The sequence below is a fragment of the Grampus griseus genome, assembly GCF_964374135.1.
Source record: "Grampus griseus genome assembly, chromosome: 9".
Classification (NCBI taxonomy): Eukaryota; Metazoa; Chordata; class Mammalia; order Artiodactyla; family Delphinidae; genus Grampus; species Grampus griseus.
The window spans coordinates 36,120,748-36,141,331 of NC_139003.1; positions in this window are offsets into that span (position 1 = coordinate 36,120,748).

Here is a 20,584-nt window from a genome sequence, read left to right on the forward strand (position 1 = left end):
TGACATACACTCTATGAAGTTGCAACTGTCTAATCCATGTAATTGCTCTTTTTTCCCACTTAAATTTTGAACTATTTCCTTTGTGTGGTTAGAACTGGAAAAAAAAAACTGACAATAAATCAGCATTATACCACATATTGGAACGCTTAGTAAGTAAAACATCATACATTACTATTATAAAATTATAAAAAATCAATTATGGTATTGGGTTATAGATTCTTATGATAAAATATTTATTTTGTTTAGCAATAATAGCAATATAGTAAAATGAACTAAACTGGAAAAACTAAAAATCCCCCTCACCACTTTGTCAAGAGTACATACAGGAATGATGAAAGATTCCTTATTCTGTTTGTTTAATGTTTGGATTTCAGTGATGCCTACCTCTGAAGATAATCTTGAGTGGCACATTTGACATTATATGAATCTAAAGTAAGTTTGATGCCACATTTTCAAATACAATGAGATACTGCATTTCACTGTCAATTTCTCTGTTTCTAGAGAATTTCACAATCATGCAAGAAATCTTAAGAATCAGCTCCTATCTTCTTATTTGTAAATATGAATTATTTCAAAATATAAAGCATAGGGAGAGGAAGAGAAAATTTAAGGAAAATAATAGTATTACCTGGTCAAAGAAATCTAAATAGCTTTCAGTTAGAAACCCTAGTAATTAACATCATGATTTTAATAATGAACAGTCAAGAAGATTTCAACCTTGATGTATTATACTTCTTGGGCTACTATAACAAAGTATCACACACTGGGTGGCTTAAACAACAAAAATTCATTTTCTCACAGAAGTCCAGGAGCAAGGCACTGGCAATGTTTGGTTTCTGGTGAGACCTCCCTTCCTGACTTGCAGAGAATCACCTTCTCAGTGTGTCCTCACATGGCCTTTCCTCTGTGTGTGTATATGCAGAGAGAGTGAGCGAGCTGTGGTGTCTCTTCCTCTTCCCATAAAGACATCTGTTCTGTTGGACTAGAGCCTCACCCTTATGACCTCATTTACCTTCAATTACCTCCTTAAAGGCCTTATCTCCAAGTACAGTCACATTGAAGGTTAGGCTTTTTTTTCCTTTCTTTTGTGCTGTGCCATACAGCTTGTGGTATCTTAGGCCATGCGGCATGTGGCATCTTAGTTCCCTGAACCCGTGCCCCCTGCAGTGGAAGCACGTAGTCTTAACCACTGGACCACCAGGGAAGTCCCCGAGGGTTAAGCTTTTAATATAAGAAATTTGTAGGAACATGATTCAGTTTATAATATTTGGTATCCATTGGAAACCCCTCAAAATATTTCTCTCTCTACTTTAGGTCAAGCTAGGAATAACTGGCATAAGATATTTATTAATTGTGACAATTGCAAGAAATTTATTCTCAATTAGAAGGAACATCTCAGTATTCTCATATTATAATTTTAGCCTTTACCTCCAGGAGAAGAATACAGAGGCATTATAACACAATCTAGAAGAAATACATTTTAAGACATTTTTTCCTATTGCTGAGTAGTATTCCATTGTATAAATATATCATAATTAGTTTATTAAACTGTTGTTGGTTTTGAATTGTTTCTGCTATTAACATTTGTTTGCAAGTATTTGTGTGGACATATGTTTTCATTTCTCTTGATTAATTACCTAGAAATAGAAATGTTAAGTCATAGGACATATATATTTTACTTTATAAGAAACTGCCAAAAATTTTTCCAGAGTGGCTCTATCATTTAACACTTCCACCAGCAATGTATGAAGGTTCCAGTTGCTCTGTATCCTTGTTGACATTTGGTATTGTCATCTTTTAAATTTTAGCTATTTTAAGGGTATGAAATTTTATTTCATTGTGTTTTTAATTTGCATTTTCCTGATGACTAATGAAATTGATCATTTTTTCATATGCTTATTGTACTTTTTAGTTCTAGAATTTCCATTTGGTTCTCTTATATAGTTTCATTTTGCCTATCCATTCACTCATTCTGATCATCTTTTTCCTAAGTCATGAACATCTTAATAATTATTTCTTTAAAGTACTTGCCTGATAATTTTAACATCTAGATCACCTTGGGATTTCTTCCTATTGATTCTTTTTTCTCTTGACTAGGGAGACTCTTTGTTTCTTGGTATGTCTATTACTTTTTGATTGCACACTGAATATTGTGGATGATGTATCGTAAAGACTCCAGATTTCATTATATTTCTCTGAGAAGTGTTGATTTTAGTGTGACCAGGCAATTAAGTTACTGGCTGATATCCATGAACTTGTGGAGGCTTGATTTGAAAGAAGCCAGACACAAAGGCATATTTACTGTATGATTCCTTTTATATTCCTTTTATAATAAGCTGAAGAACAGGAAAAACATTCCTATGGTGACACAATCAGAACATCAGTTGTATATGGGGAGTGGAGACTGAATGCAAGGTGCACAGTATAATTTCTTGGAGTGATAAAAACATTCCAAATCTTATTTGAATTGATGCTTACATGATCGTATTCATCTGTTGTAACTCACCAAACTGTATGTAAATTTTTCTCAGTAAAAATGGTATCAGGGCTTCCCTGATGGCGCAGTGGTTGAGAGTCCACCTGCCGATGCAGGGGACATGGGATCGTGCCCCGGTCCGGGAAGATCCCACATGCTGTGGAGTGGCTAGGCCCGTGAGCCATGGCCACTGAGCCTGCGTGTCCGGAGCCTGTGCTCTGCAGTGGGAGAGGCCACAACAGTGAGAGGCCCGTGTACCGCAAAAAAAAAAAAAAAAAAAAAAAAATGGTATCAGAAAGTATCTGTAGACTACATATTCACTTATAAAATTTAAATTCCTCAATATTATTAGAGAATATGGACCTATTGCATATAATTGTCCTCCATGAATAGTTATCACTCTATATAATTTTCCATGCAATCAAATATAAATTCTAAATATAGAAAGCAATGAGAAAAAAAAAAAAAGGAGCAAGAAATTTTCCAAACTTACAAAACAGTGCTTACTTGGGAGAGGGAAACTGCAAAGATATTTTCTGTTCCTTGTTAAGACCCTTTTTGCATTCAGGATTCCAATTTACATTTTAAGAGGGAGAGAATTCAAATTGTTCCACTCCTCTGGAATGGATTCTGTGTCCAGCTAAAGAGAATAATTATTTATAACATGGCATTTTATCTTGCATACTTATCTTATCCTAAAATATTTTAAGTTAAAAAAACAGTGACATATTGAAAGTGAATTCACATTCTGATAGAAAAAGTTGTCGCTAGTGGTGCATGGTCAAAAACAAACAAACAAAAGGTAATAAAGGGGTATGTCACCCTAAAGCAATGGTTCTCAACTCCAGCTGTACATTAGAATAACCTAGGCAGATTGTAAAATAATAAATACTAAGTCTTAAGCCTCACTAATTACAGCAGAATCCTTGAGTTATTATCCTCACTGAAATAAAAACTTCATGAGGGAAGAGCTGTTTTTTGATTTTTTTCTCTTTTGTTCATTCTTATATCCCCAGAGCTTAGAACAATCCCTGGCACTAGTATGCTCTCGATATTTGATGAACCAGTGAAGAGTAAACAAGTTATTACAAGCCAAGGACAATTCTGGTCTTGTTCAAAATGGCAGAATTCTTCTAGATAATAAAGAATACAGCAGTGTGAAGAAGTTATTTTACAAAAATGTCTGATGATTTGTATTCATTTTATTTTATTTGTTTATATTTTATACAGCAAGTTCTTATTAGCTATCTGTTTTATACATATTAGTGTATATATGTCAATCCCAATCTCCCAATTCATCCCACCACTGCCACCCCCACACACATACGTCCATACGTTTGGTGTCCATACGTTTGTTCTCTACATCTGTGTCTCTGTTTCTGCCTTGCAAACCAGTACATCTGTACCATTTTTCTAGATTCCACATATATGCGTTAATACATTGTATCTGTTTTTCTCTCTCTGACTTACTTCACTCTGTATGTCAGTCTCTAGGTCCATCCACGTCTCTAAAAATGACCCAATTTTGTTCCTTTTTATGGCTGAGTAATATTCCATTGTGTACATGTACCACATCTTCTTTATCCATTCGTCTGTCGATGGGCATTTAGGTTGCTTCCATGACCTGGCTATTGTAAATAGTGCTGCAATGAACATTGGGGTTCATGTGTATTCATTTTAGCTGAAAATTATTATACTAAGCATTTATTGAGCATTTCCTATGTATCAGGAATTATGCTCAGAGTAAGGTATACAAATATTAATAAGGCATAGTTCTGCATTTGAGAAGCTTCCAGTCTGTTAGGGATTAGTGGTAAAGAGAAAGTCTAGCACAAAAACATACATCTATTTATTCATTAATTCAACACTTATTTATTAATTATTTACTCTGCGTCATGGACATATGTGCCAGTATATGCTGTGGTAAACAAGGCAAATATGATAAGTCTCCTCCTGTCTAGTGAGGGAGAAAGATAATAAACAAGAGAAAAAAAAAGAATTACAATTTGTGATAAATATTATGAAGGAAATGATTATAATGTTATGATGGAGAATTTGGGTCAGGTAAAAGGCACTGTTTTGTATTGGATGGTCAGGAAATACCTCTCTAGGGAGAAACTTTAATGATGAGAAGAAGTCAAGAATGCAAAGTGCATAGAGAGTTTCTAGTGGAAGAAATATGTTCAAAATACTTGAGGTTGGAAAGAACTTAGCATGTTCAAGGACCTGAAAGAATCTAATGGCTAGAGCATAAATAGAAAGTAGAACAAGTTGAAAGTGGATTAATAGATGGGGTTATTAAATTCACAGCCTTGTAGGCCATGGTAGAAAGTTTGGATTTTATTCTAAGGGCAATGTGAATCTATTAAATGGTTTTAAACAATAAAATGACATGATACAATTTATATAATTAAAAGATTAAAAAGATTTCTTTTTCCAAATGTAAAATAGATTAGAAGGTGGACAAAACGGAGGTGTGAATATTAGTTAGGAAGTTTTACAGAAGTCCAGGTGAGCGATGAGAGAGGCAGTGAATTACAGAGATTCCAGTACATATGGAGAAAAGTGAGCTGCTCTGAATATATCCGAAGACAGATTTGATACGACTTGGTGAGGAATTGAATGTGAGTGAGGGAGAGAGAAGAATCAGTAATGACCCATAGGTTTCTGATTTACAAGAATGGGAGGATCAAGTGAATATGTACATAGATGGGGAAGAATAGGTCAACTCCAACATTTAAAATTTGGATAGAAAAGGAACCAAGGAAGAATAAAGAATAACCAGAGAGGGAGCAGAGAACTCTAGAGCATGAGGTATCTCAGAATCTAAAAATCTCCCTAAAAGAGGAGAGTATTTCAAGAAGGAAGAAGTGATCAAATATGTTCAATGGGGCTAAGGGCAGAGAAGTATCCACTGGATATGGAAAACTGAAGGTTGTTTGCAATCTTGATTAAAGCAATTTCAGTAGAATTATTGGAACAAAATTCAGATGAAAGAGGACTGAAGAGTAAATGGGAAGGAAGGCAATGGAGGAAGCAGGAGTAGACAACAGTTTCAAGAAGTTTAGTTTCAAAGGGAAGCAGAAAAATGGAATGAGAGGTGGTATTGAATCAAGAGGAGATACCAGAGCATATTTGTACATTGATGGGGATGCTCTAGTACAAAGAGACTGATGGTTCAGGGAAAGAGGGAGTATTAATAAAGAAGTCTGAGGAAGGAGCATGGTAATTGAGGATGCCCTTGAGAGAATGATGACCTGTGGAATCTAAGCTGGACAAGGAGGGGAGAGGATATGAAAGCTAAACAAAGCTATAAATAAAGAAAGCTAAAAATAAATAAATAAATATAAATTTAAAAATAAAGAAAGCTAGAAAGAGCAATGAATACTTGACCTTCTGAGAAGGAAGCATGCTTGGAAAAGGAAGAGGACGACCTCATGGAGATATAAGGTTGAGCGAAAGTTGCATGGTCTTCTGAGACTATTATGGAGAATGGAGGCAGTGAAAAGAGACGAAACTTGAAAGCTAGCTTTTGAAGGATACTGCATGACTGCCAAAGAATTTGAACTTAATTTGTTAACAACCATAATTATTAAGACTCTTTGAGTTGCAAATAACAGATATCTACTTGGGTGGTATCTACAATGAAAGGGGTAAGGATATAGGTGTCTTACAGAATTCAAGAATGAAAAAGAAGTAATGGCCTGGGAAGCACTGGAATATAGTGTGTTTATTGTCACTCATTTCTCCTTTTCTTTTCTTTTCCAGTCTGTTTAATTCTTCTCCATTTCATATATTAGAATATGGTGACCCCATTGCTCATAAGTTTTTACAGGAGGGAGAGAGATTGAGCCAGTTCAGGTATCTACTTCTGTGCCAATCAACTATGGCTGGAGAGTGGGTTGTCACTGAATAAATATGGTTTCTGGAAGCCCATTCCTGTGGATCAGTAGCTGAGTTCATAGAAGATAATATTTTTAGAAGTTTAACAGGCAGCCCTCAAATCATCAAGACATAGGAGGATTTTTTTTTTTTAATACTGAAGTAACGTGATCAAACCCAACATTTAAAAAGATAACTCTGGCAGCAATATAAAGAATACATAGAGACAAACTAGATTCAGAAAGATAGTCGAGTTAGGAAAACACTAAGAAAAATGCCAAACAAAAAAATAAAACGAACTCGGTTTGGGATAGCAGTAGTAGCAATGGAAAGTCGTGGACGGATATCAGACACATTTCAGAGGTTGGATGGACTTTAATATAAGCAGTGAGGAAAGGTGAAAAAGGACCAGACTTTAATATAAGCAGTGAGGAATGGTGAAAAAGAAAAGATTACTCCAAGATTTCTAGCTTGGGCAACAGGGTAAATATGATTGCTGATAACTGAGACATGAAAAACAAGAAAAGAAACAAACAAAAAACCCCACCAAGGTTTGAGGGGGCAATATCAAGACTGAAGAGTTACAGTAAATCCAATGACAAATCCAAAGCTCAAGAAAGAGTTGAAAAATCAGTATTTCAGAGACACAAAGGCAATAGTTGGAATGTTAGGATTGCATGAGATCATTCAGGAAGATCATGTAAAGTGAGAAAAGATAGTAACTCCCTTGGGAAACTCCATCAGAAGAGATGGAACTAGGAGAAAAGTAAAGAGCAGTCAGAGACGTTAGGGAAGAATAAGAGATAACTGTGTCTTAGAAGCCAAGAAAGAGCTTTACAGGAAAAAAAAAAAAAGATCAAAGATATCAAATTCTGCTGGAAGGAAATATAGGCTGAGAGCTGAAAAGAGGCTAACGTATTTGGCAATCACATGATTGCTAACCTTTCTCACAGCAATTTCAGTAGGGTGGTGGGGGTGGAAGCCAGATTGCAGTGGTTTGAGAAGTGACTGAGAGAAGAGGAAGTGGAGGCAGTGCTTATGACCTGCTCTTTCCAAAAGTTGCCTATAAACTAGACTATATACCAGCATAGAATGATTTATTCTATTAAAACTTATTTTTTCATTATTTTGGATTGAACTAAAACTAAATCATTGACAAAGCTCCAATTGAACCATGGACTCCTTACTCCCAAATATCTAGAGATCACTTTATCTTTAAATAAATTAATCCTGTGGCCTCTTAGAGAGGTAGATCCAATGGTACTATATCTCATCTTTATTTTTACTGGTTTTCATGCCATGGTCTTTAATGATTTCTCCCATTATCATTCCTTTTTACTCCATCTCAGCTCTCAGACACATGACCCTTTTGCCAGTCTCATTAAAGCTTGTGCTCATTTTCTCAAGTTTCCTATCAATCTGGGTAATTTCTTCCTACACAAAACCCAGTCTCCTATTAACTGGCTCATTACCTTGAGTTAAAAGTTTAGAAACTTCAAACTGAAATCACTGCAGTGTCCTGAAAAGAAACTACTTTTGAAGATGCTGACACATCTGTAAGCCAAGACATTTTTTAGATTGAATTATTGTTTTACAGCTCCAACTTATTCCTTGTCAAGTTCCTATTTTCACCAGTTTTCCTTCCTCACTGTAATGGTACATTTATTACTCTCCAGGTCATAACAGTTGCAAACATCTGGAGTAGTAGAGGACAAAAATCAGTTAATGTGTTGATCACAGCTCTGCCTGTGTTGATAGAGCTATGTGGTTCAGAAAATGTATACTATTAATGTTACTCTAGTTCTCTCTCCAGTTGAAGACAACTAGGTTAATAAACATTTCTCCTCATTTATTTGCATGCTAACTAGTTTTATCTTTGCATTTTTGGGCTTACCTCACTGATGCTGAACATCCTAAAAAACCGTTGCTGCTTTGGATCAGTGAGAAAGACCAAGAGACATGAAGACAAAAAAAAAAGATTGAAAAAAATGTAATAAGATAAATGATCCAAACTCATTATACCTAATGAGTAATTAAAAATCTCCTTTGGTAGTACAGGTAAACATCTCCTTAAATAGATTTTTTTACAAAGCATCTATAATAAGTTCAAGACATACATCACTTCAAGCAGAATAACGTCTCCTAAAAAGAACTAAGATGCCCCAGTATTTAGCTGCCCTTTCTATCAAATATTTATTTAGTGCATATTTCATGGTGGTCACTGTGATATTGAGATATGGGCCTTGGTTTGTGTTTTGAGAACCATGTTGTGGGTTGAGGAGAAAGAATATCCTATCCACAGGAAAGTAAGTAATAATATAAGACAGTATATTTTCAGTGACAAATGAATTTTACAGATTATAAGAGCTGTCAGATTCCATATTGGTATTAGCATACCGATATGGAATAATTTAGAAAAGATTTCATGAAGGAAGTGCTCCTTGTGCTGGATCTTGGAGGAAGTATAAGACATAGGCTAGCAAAAAGGCATGGGGAAGACATTATAGGCAGAGGACAAAACTTAAACAATGATCCGGAGGAGATGTAGAATTGCTGAAGAATCAGGCCTGAAGGCCTGCAAGTGTCTTTCATTCTCTGGAGGAAGTTAGCCACCATGAATAAAGTCTAACTACCCTGAGCCTATCATCATGCTGTGAGAAGCCCCACCTACCCATGTGGAGAGGTCACATGGAGACCTGAGGCCACTGGTCCTGAGTTCCCAGCTGAAACAGCCAGCACCAATATGCCAGAAACATGAGTGAGGCCACCTTGGAAGTGGGTTTTCTAGGAGTAATTGAGCTACTTACCTGATACCATTGCTCAGCCCTGCCTAAATTTTGGAATTTTGAGCAAATAAATGATTGATACTATTTTAAATCATTAAATTTTGGAATGAATCACTGCCTCTTTTCTTGATATGGGTTAAAATTATAACAAGCAAAATTTATCTGTGAAGATCTCTTGCTTCAGTATTATTCACTTTCCCAACTTTGTCTTCTCTACCATGTAGCATAAATCTTTATCCTCAAAATCCATATCATATGATGACTGGTTAATTTATTTTTAAAAAAGGTCAAAATGTTCCTTTTTTTTAAACATATTTATTGGAGTATAATTGCTTTACAATGGTGTGTTAGTTTCTGCTTTATAACAAAGTGAATCAGCTATACATATACATATATCCCCATATCACCTCCCTCTTGCATCTCCCTCCCACCCTCCCTATCCCACCTCTATATGTAGTCTCAAAGCACCGAGCCGATCTCTCTGTGCTATGTGACTGCTTCCCACTAGCTATTTTACATTTGGTAGTGTATATATGTCCATGCCACTAGGGGCAGGACAGGAATAAAGATGCAGATGTAGAGAATGGACCTGAAGACACGGGGAGGGGGAAGGGTAAGCTCGGACGAAGTGAGAGAGTGGCATGGACAAAATGTTCCTTCTAATGTTATTTATCTTTTAACAAAGGAAGATAGGAATATCTTTTTATTTATTTATTTATTTTTGGCTGCATTGGGTCTTCATTGCTGCATGAGGGCATTCTCTAGTTGCAGCGAACAGGGGCTACTCTTCGTGTGGCGCACAGGCTTCTCATTGCAGTGGCTTTTCCTGTTGCAGAGCACAGGTTCTAGGTGCGTGGGTTTCAGTAGTTGTGGCTCGCAGGCTCTAGAGCGCAGGTTCAGTAGTTGTGGCACACAGGCTTAGTTGCTCCACAGCATGTGGGATCTTCCTGGACCAGGGCTCAAACCTGTGTGCCCTGCATTGGCAGGCGGATTCTTAACCACTGATCCACCAGGGAAGTTCCAGATAGGAATATCTTTAAGATGCAAGTGCTGAAAAGGAGGTAGGGTGGGAATGTAATGAAAAAGAAAGAAAAGAAAAAGTATAAAATCACCATATAAAAGTCCCAAACATCCAATTTAAGCTATATTGCTTCAGGTTATCTAGATCACAATTTTTCTTTTCTTGATTTCTCTACTTTAAAGTGTATGTCACTTCCGTAGGTTTTCTTTCTTTCAGTTGAGAAAAGTTAATTACTAACTATGATTGCTTTATAAACCTCATATGCCAATTTATTATAGGCTAAAATCAACTTGACAGATAAATATTTTAAAATAATCAACAAACAAAAGATTTTCCCCATGTCATGCTTTTTCTAAAACATGTAAAGTGAACAAAAGGGTAAAACAAAAATGTATTATATTCCTCTTCAACTGGTCTGCCACTACTTCTCTTTAACTAGTCTGATATTTTAATGGGAATTTTCTTTTTCCATTTAAGAAAACATATTCTCCTAAAATTAAGTAGCACATATTTCAATTCAACACAAAAATCCCGTTTCTATCACTGTCAACTTCTGGGAATTAAACCAAATTAAGAATTTAGGGGGAAGATGGCAGAAGAGTAAGATGCGGAGATGACCTTCCTCCCCACAGATACACCAGAAATACATATACACGTGGAACAGCTCCTACAGAACACCTACTAAATGCTGGCAGAAGACCTCAGACATCCCAAAAGGCAAGAAAGTCACCACGTACCTGGGTAGGGCAAAAGAAAAAGGAATAAACAGAGACAAAAGGATAGGGATGGAGCCTGCACCAGTGGGACGGAGCCGTGAAGGAGGAAAGGATTCCACACACTAGGAAGCCCCTTCACGGGTGGAGACTGTGGGTGGTGGAGGGGGAAAGATTCGGGGCCGCGGAGAAGAGCACAGCAACAAGGGGGAAAAGCAGAGAGATTTCCGCACAGAGGATCAGTGCCACTTTAGCACTGGGGACACACATCAAAAACAACGGGAACTGCGAACCTGCAGCCTACAAAAAATGGAGACCCCAAACACAATAAGATAAGCAAAATAAGAAGACAGAAAAACACACAGCAGATGAAGGAGCAAGATAAAAACCCACCAGACCTAACAAATGAAGAGGAAATAGGCAGTCTACCTGAAAAAGAATTCAGAATAATGATAGTAAAGATGATCCAAAATCTTGGAAATAGAATAGAGAAAATGCAAGAAACATTTAACAAGGACCTAGAAGAACTAAAGATGAAACAAGCAATGATGAACAACACAATAAATGAAATTTAAAATACTATAGATGGGATCAACAGCAGAATAACTGAGGCAGAAGAACTGATAAGTGACCTGGAAGATAAAATAGTGGAAATAACTATTGCAGAGCAGAATAAAGAACAAAGAATGAAAAGAACTGAGGACAGTCTCAGAGACCTCTGGAACAACATTAAACACAACAACATTTGATGTATAGGGGTCCCAGAAGAAGAAGAGAAAACGAAAGGGACTGAGAAAATATTTGAAGAGATTATAGTTGAAAACTTCCCTAATATGGGAAAGGAAATAGTTAATCAAGTCCAGGAAGCACAGAGAATCCCATACAGGATAAATACAAGGAGAAATAGGCCAAGACACATATTAATCAAACTGTCAAAAATTAAATAAAAAGAAAACATATTAAAAGCAGCAAGGGAAAAACAACAAATAACACACGAGGGAATCCCCATAAGGTTAACAGCTGATCTTTCAGCAGAAACTCTGCAAGCCAGAAGGGACTGGCAGGACATATTTAAAGTGATGAAGGAGAAAAACCTGCAACCAAGATTACTCTACCCAGCAAGGATCTCATTCAGATTTGATGGAGAAATTAAAACCTTTACAGACAAGCAAAAGCTGAGAGAGTTCAGCACCACCAAACCAGCTTTACAACAAATGCTAAAGGATCTTCTCTAGGCAAGAAACACAAGAGAAGGAAGACCTACAATAATGAACCCAAAATAATTAAGAAAAAGGGAATAGGAACATACATATCGATAATTACCTTAAATGTAAATGGACTAAATGCTCCCATCAAAAGACACAGATTTGCTGAATGGATAAAAAAACAAGACCCATATATATTCTGTCTACAAGAGACCCACTACAGACCTAGGGACACATACAGACTGAAATTAAGGGGATGGAAAAAGACATTCCATGCAAATGGAAACCAAAAGAAAGCTGGAGTAGCAATTCTCATATCAGACAAAATAGACTTTAAAATAAAGGCTATTAGAAGAGACAAAGCAGGACACTACATAATGATCAAGGGATTGATCCAAGAAGAAGATATAACAATTGTAAATATTTATGCACCCAACATAGGAGCACCTCAATACATAAGGCAAGTACTAACAGCCATAAAAGGGGAAATCGACAGTAACACATTCATAGTAGGGGACTTTAACACCCCACTTTCACCAATGGACAGATCATCCAAAATGAAAATAAATAAGGAAACACACGCTTTAAATGATACATTAAACAAGATGGACTTAATTGATATTTATAAGACATTCCATCCAAAAACAACAGAATACAATTTTTCTCAAGTATTCATGGAACATTCTCCAGGATAGATCATATCTTGGGTCACAAATCAAGCCTTGGTAAATTTAAGAAAATTGAAATTGTATCAAGTATCTTTTCTGACCACAACGCTATGAGACTAGGTATCAATTACAGGAAAATATCTGTAAAAAATACAAACACATGGAGGCTAAACAATACACTACTTAATAACGAAGTGATCACTGAAGAAATCAAAGAGGAAATCAAAAAATACCTAGAAACAAATGACAGTGGAGACACGACGACCAAAAACCTATGGGATGCAGCAAAAGCAGTTCTAGGAAGGAAGTTTATAGCAATACAATCCTACCTTAAGAAACAGGAAACATCTCAAATAAACAACCTAACCTTGCACCTAAAGCAATTAGAGAAAGAAAAGCAAAAAACCCCAAAGCTAGCAGAAGGAAAGAAATCATAAAAATCAGATCAGAAATAAATGAAAAAGAAATGAAGGAAACGATAACAAAGATCAATAAAACTAAAAGCTGGTTCTTTGAGAAGATAAACAAAATTGATAAACCATTAGCCAGACCCATCAAGAAAAAAAGGGAGCAGACTCAAATCAATAGAATTAGAAATGAAAAAGGAGAAGTAATAACTGACACTGCAGAAATACAAAAGATCATGAGAGATTACTACAAGCAACTCTATGCCAATAAAATGGACAACCTGGAAGAAATGGACAAATTCTTGGAAATGCATAGCCTGCCAAGACTGAATAAGGAAGAAATAGAAAATATGAACAGACCAATCAGAAGCACTGAAATTGAAACTGTGATTAAAAATCTTCCAACAAAAAAAAGCCCAGGACAGGTGGCTTCACAGGTGAATTCTATCAAACATTTAGAGAAGAGCTAACACCTATCCTTCTCAAACTCTTCCAAAATATAGCAGAGGGAGGAACACTCCCAAACTCATTCTACGAGGCCACCATCACCCTGATACCAAAACCAGACAAAGATGTCACAAAGAAAGAAAACTACAGGCCAATATCACTGATGAACATAGATGCAAAAATCCTCAACAAAATACTAGCAAACAGAATCCAACAGGACATTAAAAGAATCATACACCATGGTCAAGTGGGGTTTATCACAGGAATGCAAGGATACTTCAATATACAAAAATCAATCAACGTGATACACCATATTAACCAATTGAAGGAGAAAAACCATATGATCATCTCAATAGATGCAGAAAAAGCTTTCGACGAAATTCAACACCCATTTATGATAAAAACCCTCCAGAAAGTAGGCATAGAGGGAACTTTCCTCAACATAATAAAGCCCATATATGACAAACCCACAGTCAACATAGTCCTCAATGGTGAAAAACTGAAAACATTTCCACTAAGATCAGGAAAAAGACAAGGTTGCCCACTCTTACCACTCTTATTTCACATAGTTTTGGAAGTTTTAGCCACAGCAATCAGAGAAGAAAAGGAAATAAAAGGAATCCAAATCGAAAAAGAAGAAGTAAATCTGTCACTGTTTGTAGAGGACATGATACTATACACAGAGAATCCTAAAGATGCTACCAGAAAACTACTAGAGCTAATCATTGAATTTGGTAAAGTAGCAGGATAAAAAATTAATGCACAGAAATCTCTAGCATTCCTATACACTAATGATGAAAAATCTGAAAGTGAAATCAAGAAAACACTCCCATTTACCACTGCAACAAAAAGAATAAAATATCTAGGAATAAACCTACCTAAGGAGACAAAAGACCTCTATGCAGAAAATTATAAGACACTGATGAAAGAAATTAAAGATGATACAAATAGATGGAGAGATATACCATGTTCTTGGATTGGAAGAATCAACATTGTGAAAATGACTCTACTACCCAAAGCAATCTATAGATTCAATGCAATCCCTATCAAACTACCACTGGCATTTTTCACAGAACTAGAGAAAAAATTTCACAATTCTTATGGAAATACAGAAGACCCTGAATAGCCAAAGCAATCTTGAGAGCGAAAAACGGAGCTGGAGGATTCAGGCTCCCTGACTTCAGACTATACTACAAAGCTACAGGAATCAAGACAGTATGGTACTGGCACTAAAACAGAAAGATAGATCAGTGGAACAGGATAGAAAGCCCAGAGATAAACCCACACACCTATGGTCACCTAATCTTTGATAAAGGAGGCAGTAATGTATAATGGAGAGAGGACAGCCTCTTCAATAAGTGGTGCTGGGAAAGCTGGACAGGTACATGTAAAATTATGAGATTAGGTCACTCCCTAACACCATACACAAAAATAAGCTCAAAATGGATTAAAGACCTAAGCGTAAGGCCAGAAACTATCAAACTCTTAGAGGAAAACATAGGCAGAACACTGTATGACATAATTCACAGCAAGATCCTTTTTGACCCCCCTCCTAGAGAAATGGAAATAAAAACAAAAATAAACAAATGTGACCTAATGAAACTTCAAAGCTTTTGCACAGCAAAGGAAACCATAAACAAGACCCAAAGACAACCCTCAGAATGGGAGAAAATATTTGCAAATGAAGCAACTGACAAAGGATTAATCTCCAAAATTTACAAGCAGCTCATGCAGCTCAATAACAAAAAAACAAACAACCCAATCCAGAAATGGGCAGAAGACCTAAATAGACATTTCTCCAAAGAAGATATACAGATTGCCAACAAACACATGAAAGGATGCTCAAGATGATTAATCATTAGAGAAATGCAAATCAAAAATACAATGAGATATCATCTCACACCGGTCAGAATGGCCATCATCAAAATATCTAGAAGTAATAAATGATGGAGAGGGTGTGGAGAAAAGAGAACACTCTTGCACTGCTGGTGGGAATGTCACTTGATACAGCCACTATGGAGAACAGTATGGAGGTTCCTTAAAAAACTACAAATAGAACTACCTTATGACCCAGCAATCCCACTACTGGGCATATACCCTGAGAAAACCATAATTCAAAAAGAGTCATGTACCAAAATGTTCATTGCAGCTCTATTTACAATAGCCGAGAGATGGAAACAACCTAAATTTCCATCATTGGATGAATGGATAAAGATGTGGCACATATATACAATGGAATATTACTCAGCCATAAAAAGAAATGAAATTTATCTATTTGTAATGAGGTGGATGGACCTAGAGTCTGTCATACAGAGTGAAGTAAGTCAGAAAGAGAAAAACAAATATCATATGCTAACACATATATATGGAATCTAAGAAAAAATAATGTCATGAGGAACCTAGGAGTAAGACAGGAATAAAGACACAGACCTACTAGAGAATAGGCTTGAGGATATGGGGAGAAGGAAGGGTAAGCTGTGACAGAGCGAGAGAGTGGCATGGACATATATACAGTACCAAACGTAAAGTAGATAGTTAGTGGCAAGCAGCTGCATAGCAAAGGGAGATCAGCTCAGTGCTTTGTGACCACCTAGACGGGTGAGATAGGGAGGGTGGGAGGGAGGGAGATGCAAGAGGGAAGAGATATGGGACATATGTATATATATAACTGATTCACTTTGTTATAAAGTAGAAACTAACACACCATTGTAAAGCAATTATACTCCAATAAAGATGTAAAAAAAAAAAGAATTTAAATCTTTGTCTATCGCTTTCTATTTTAAAGTTATGGACACTGTTAAGAGATATAGTCAAGAAGTATTTGATATCTCTCTTTCACTTTTATATATCTTCTCATTTAACAGATATGCTGAGTCCTTGCTATGTTTACACTAAATTTATCTAGGTAGCAAAATAAGTAAGTAGTTTGTATCAAATTTCCACTTACTTTATTTTATAAATAGTACATAAATAAGAATTCCATTGGTTTGCATCCTCTTACTAGTAACTGCTAACTTCATGAAAATATAGACAATCTCTCTTTTTTTTTTTGCCACTGAAGCTACAATACCTAGCAGAATGTCTGGCATATAATAGGTGTTGAATATATTATTTTTAACAGATTTATTGAGGTACAATTAATATACAACAAAGAACATGCATTTAAAATGTACAGTGTGACAAATTTTTACATCTGTACAGACTCATAAGACTACCACCAAATTCAGGATAATAAACATATCCATTGTCCTCAAAAGTTTTCTCATGCTCCTTTGTAATCCCTCCTATCATGACTACTGATCCACTTTCTGTCACTATAGATTAGTTTGCATTTTCCAGAGTTCTATGTAAGTGAAATAATAAAGTATGGTTTGCTTTCTGTCTAGCTTCTTTTACTCAGCTTAATTATTTTGAGATTATTTTTTGTTGTGTGAATCAATAGTTTATTTCTTTTTATTGCTGACAAGTATTCTGTTGTATGGCTAAACCACAGTTTGTTTATCCATTCATCTGCTGAGGGACATTTTGGTTGTTTCATTTGGGGCTGTTACACATAAAGCTGCTGTGAACATTCATGTATGTCTTTATATAGATATGTACTTTCATTTCTCTTGGGTAAATACTTAGGAGTGGTATGGCTGGATCATATGGTAGGTGTATTTTTAGTTTTTTAAGAGTGTCAAACCATTTTCCAAAGTAGTAGCACCATTTAACGTTTGCACCTGCATTGTATGAGAATTCTCCTTTCTCTATGTTCAAACCAATACTTGGTATGGCCAAACTTTTAAATTTTAGTCATTAGCACTGATGTGTAGTGGTAGCTCATTGTGATTTTAACTTGCTTGCCCCTAATGACTAACGATATTGAGCACTTTTTCACACACTTTTTGCCAACTATTTGCCCAACCCAAGGTCATAAAGATTTTCATCTAAAAGTCTTACAGTGTTAGATTTTATATTTAGGTCTGTGTTCTATTTGGAGTTAATTTTTATATATGGCATGAAGCAGGGACTGACGAACATTGTTTTGCATATGGATGTCCTATTTTTCCAGCAACCTTTGTCAAAAACACTATCCTTTCTCCACCAATAAGCTTTGCAACTTTGTGGAAAAACCAGTTGTCTATACATGTATGGGTCTATTTCTGAATGCTCTCTCCTGTTTCATTGAAGTATTTGTTTCTCTTTATGCCACTGCCACACTGTCTTGATTATTGTGGCCATATACTAAATCTTGAGATCTCCAAATTTGTTCTTCATTTTCAAAATTGTTTTGAATCTTCTGAGTTTTTTTTTTTTTTCCACATGAACTTTAGAATCAGCTTGTCAAGTTCTACAAAAAGGCTTGCTTGGATTTTGATTGGGATTACCCTGAATCTTTACAACAATTTAGGGAGAATCGACATTCTAACAACATTGAGTCTTCTGACCAATGGCTGAATACATTTTTAAGGGATAAAAGAAGAATTGTTGAAGTTCAGTTTTAGAATAAAGAATTTTAAGAAACTCTAGGTAAATTAGAAATATCATGTTTATTAAAATGTTATGGCGGGGAATTTTGATTTGGCTTTTCATAAAACATTCTAATTATACTTTCAAAATTTGGGGGAGATACGGTCAACTTTAGGAAATGTATTGTAATTGCTTCATTCTTTGACATATAACACCTTGTAATTTCAGAACTAATACGAGATCTTTGGAGCATGCTCTACCTTTAGAAAAAGAAAAAGAAAATAGTGATTTGGTGACAAACTATTAAAATCTAAAGGGAGACAGATGAACATTCAATAAAAGAATGTCTAGATTTAGCTTCCTGCATCCAGGCAATTTCACTTTTTCAGGTCCCTTAAAAACAAATAATACCTATCACATTCATTTGCTTTTGTAATTTTTTAACTTTTCAAAGCACTTTCAGTTCACGATTTTCTTTTATTCATACAACTTTGTGAAGTAAGAATGACAAGTCGCCATCATTGACAGCTGAGGAAATTGAGGAACCCAGCAGATAACAGATCACCAAAAGTCACAGTGAGAGCTAGTGAAAACTGCTTTCAGGTCACCTAATTCTCTTCTGAGATGTTTCTTCATTAGACACTTCTGTGCAAAAAATAGAATTCACTCTAGCTGTTCGAATAGAAAAGGCATTTATTAAAGGATGTTAGGTGTCCCCCTAATCTCCAGAAGGACCAGTGAGGAAGACTTGCAGACTACCCAGCCCAGATCAACACCTAAGTCAGACCCAGTGACTAATGTGCTAGGTCAGACCTCACTACCTTTGTTTTTTGGCTTAAAGGGCAAATGTTGGACACTAGAAGACAGGACCTCGGTCACTATGATCCTAAAAGACCCACACCAGCACAGTCTCCCTCAACGAACCAAAAGGTTCCCTGTAGCTTCTGCTTCATTGTTCTGCCCTTTTCTGAACAGACAGGTCACTCCAGAGAATATGATTAGCAGAGTCCAGTCACTTATTTGAGCCTACATTCATAATGGGGGAAATTCCCCAAACATAAAAATGAAATTTAAAAAGGAGTGAATAGCCTCAACAAGGCAAGGTACATGTCACAAAGCATTCTTAAAATCATTGTGAGTCACTGAATGACAGTGGTTTGGGGGTTGACAGGGATCTTTTAAATTGCCAATATTTTCCAAATTTTAGCCATGACTCATTAGAACATCATAAAAATCAATGTAGTGTGCTCCATAGTTTTAAAAATTAAAATAGAATTGAAAATACCACTATGGATTGCACTTAGGGAAGGTAAGTACTGTCTGGTGAAACTTTTGTCCTAATTGTATATGTGTGTCTACATGTGTATATATATGTATATGTACAATATATATGTATTCATACATATGTATAATATATATTTATATTTGTATATATATAGTGTGTGTATATATATATATATATATACACATATATATATATATATATATATTTTTTTTTTTTTTAACTTTGGGGCTTGGGTACATCCCAAGCCCCAATGTAAAATGTTTTTTACTGTGAGTCGTGGTGAATATAAAAAATTGAAAAATGCTAGTCTAATCCAATCTCTTCATTTTACATTTAAAGGAGAAAAAATAAGGCTCAGAGAAATCAAGTACCTTGCTCTGGCGGTTAGCATAAAGCTGGAATCAAGATGCAGAAAATCTCTCAGTCCTACTCTGCATTATAAGGACATCATCTATCACCTAGAAGAATACTTCCCATTTCCTATGTAGATCTTCTCCTACATTAGCCTTGTTGTGGTAATTAAATGTATTTCATAATTAGTAAATCACAAAAATATTGTAAATTTTATAGTTGCATTTGGAGTGAGGCAGTAGTTAATTGTTACCACTTGCTGTAGTTAATACTAGTCTTAACACCATTCTGCATTTTAACTCTGGAAAGACAGCTAACCTCTGTTATTTTAAAGATTTTTATGTTGGCAGATATGTTAAGAATTGCAGGTGACACATTGTACTAGTTACTATAAACAAATTTTTAAAGAAAATAATTTTATTTTCAATAAATAGAAGGAATTTTAAAGTTGTAATCTGCCATACTGAATGAAGATATATCATTGAAAATATTTCTTTTCTTGCTAGTTCTCTGCTATGTTTGTTTCTATCAAAACATTAAATACATATTCCAAAAAAAGTTTCTGTGATTTGAAATAAAATTTGAAAAACAAAAGCTTCTCAACAGTTTCTCTAAATGTGCCCAATTAATGATACCTCTACACTTTAAAAATTTGAATTACTAGAAACAAAGTACTTAAACTTCATGGATATTTTTATATTAAGGGGTAAGAGTTATACAAATAATATATAAATATTTAAAAAAATAATATAGATTTTACTTTTCCAGTCCTCATTTTAACTGAATTTCTAAAAATTCTATTTCTAAATAGCCATGAGCCAAAGATTAAGCCAGCTTGCAATATCTCTATCTTCAATAATAAAGAGGTTCATCAAGTCTTTTTGCACTGTT